This window comes from Bos mutus, chromosome 13, assembly GCF_027580195.1.
Source record: "Bos mutus isolate GX-2022 chromosome 13, NWIPB_WYAK_1.1, whole genome shotgun sequence".
NCBI lineage: Eukaryota > Metazoa > Chordata > Mammalia > Artiodactyla > Bovidae > Bos > Bos mutus.
Window position 1 is genome coordinate 59269061 of NC_091629.1, and position 2100 is coordinate 59271160.

At 42.7% G+C, this 2100-nt stretch overlaps 1 pseudogene; it reads right to left on the reverse strand.

Annotated features, from left to right (window-relative positions):
• Nucleotides 1-522: 522 nt before the first annotated feature.
• On the reverse strand, nt 523-1346 carry LOC102282981 (adenine phosphoribosyltransferase pseudogene; annotated as a pseudogene).
• Between the last annotated feature and the right edge of the window lie 754 nt (nt 1347-2100).

The window sequence follows — 2100 nt, forward strand, 5'->3', positions numbered from 1 at the left end:
TTCAAAATACAGGAATCCAGATTTGTTCTCAAATCATGTTAATATCTAAGTGGGAGCTCAAAACAGTTATAATAGGGCTGAAGTAGGGTCAAAAGTAGGTGAACAAAGTTATAAAAGTCTTAGTTTTTACACAGATTTGATGGAGAAGAGGTCCTTATTGAAGCATTCAAAGAAGATATGGAAATACCAAAACTCACTTAGTTTCTAAGAATTAAGATGCAGCTATTGGGAACCCCATTTCAAGCTCCAGTGATGAATATAATTTGTATAAATTGCATCTTAGATGCATCAATTAACTAGATGGGGGAATGCTTTCACAATCCATATTTATATCAAATCATCATGATATGCACTTTAAATATCCTACAGTATTTATTATGCTTCCAGTAAAGCTGGATACAAGGAGCTTTTCTTTTTTTCAAGAATGAGTCTTGACTTACAAAGCATAAGCATTAGGTTAGTATTTGAAAATAGAGATCGAAGTAAATTCAGTAGTTTCTCAAAGTTCATCCTCTTTGAATTTTTTTTTCCTAGACAGTTGTTTATTTTCATTCCACTATCAACCAGCCGGCAGCCTCCTGTCATGGGACTTTCAGAGCCCTAGCAAGGGCCCGAGGGGCAGCCCCATTCTGAAGAAAAGTCACTCAGCCATACACAGAGCAAGTCCAGGCGGGCAGCCAGTGCCCCCTGCTGGCCAGTGGGGGTTGCTGCAGCTGCCCATGCTGGTCCTCTCTTCCAGGTGGCTTGGGGCTAGGGTCACTTATACTGCAGGAGGGAGAAGGGCACAGCCCCCCCATCTTCTCCCTGCCCTTCATTGAGCTCAGCTCCACCAGGCTTACACACTCCAGCAACCTCAGCCCGCAAGTGGCCCTGCAGCTCACAGGCGGCGTGCATGGTTCCACCAGTGGCGAGCAGAACAGTCCACAACCACCACCTTCAGCTGATCCCAGGGCATCTCTCTGGATTTCCAGTTCAGCCTTCCCGTATTCCAGCGCATATGAGGCATGCACGGTGGTGGGCGGCAGCTTCCCTTGCTTTTGGATGAGAACGTAGTCCGAGCCCAGCTCCTGGGCCAGGGACAGACCAAACAAGGAAATCCGCGGGAGTCTAGGCCCGGCGGTGTAGTCGATCCTGCCACTGTGGGCCTTTTTCAGGTGATTCACCAGGAGGCTGATGGAGGCTCGGAAAGAGTTGGGGACCTTCAGGACTGGCGAGATGTCCCTGAACAAGACCCACCTTTGTCACTTCCGCACGTGTCATGGGCACGAGGGGCCGGCTCCTGTTTTAATTTTAACTTAAGAGAAAACTTACCTAGTTTTGTGGATAGATTTCTGTCCATATGACATCAGGTGCTTTGAAAAAACTTAGAAATGCAGCCAAGATACAGGTGCTAGTGGGAAAAAAAGTGATGATTGTCATTGTGTAAACACCAACGTTAATTTTTGCATTGACACGGAAGTGTTTTAAATTGCCTATGACCTAGAACGAGATAGACAAGTTCCCTATTTTCCTGGAATTTATATTCTAGTAGGATGAGACAGGCAATTAAAAGATTAGATTTTGAGGTCACTTTTTGCCTGGATCAAAATTCACACTACAGAATACTATTCTCCCCTGAAAAAGAAAAAGGCATGCAGCTTTGCTTTGCTATAAGATATGAAAATTTCTTGCAAGTGAATTTATTGAGCTTGCCCATTTCTATTGCTAGGATCACAGGGCTTGACATAAGACATGAAATTGGAAAGACAATACATAAGACAAGAAGGAAAGATTTTTGATTTTTCAGTCAGGTTGTTTCAGGAAAGGTGGATATGAGGCCATAACATCACTTTCAACTTTACTATTCTCTGCTGCTGCTCCTGCTGCTAAGTTGCTAAACTTTGCAATCTCACTGTTAGATTTGTAGAGTGTGTGTTCAGGGAAGAATTGTAACACATAACATCAGACTGTTCTCCCCACAGTCATGCTTGGGAAAAAAGAGTTTAACATCTTAATCCAAGTAAAAACTTACAGTGAATTTCTATATTTTATTCCTTTACTATGCATGTGCTATATAATACCACAGTCATCAAAAATTAAATCAGTTATTTTTAATTATAT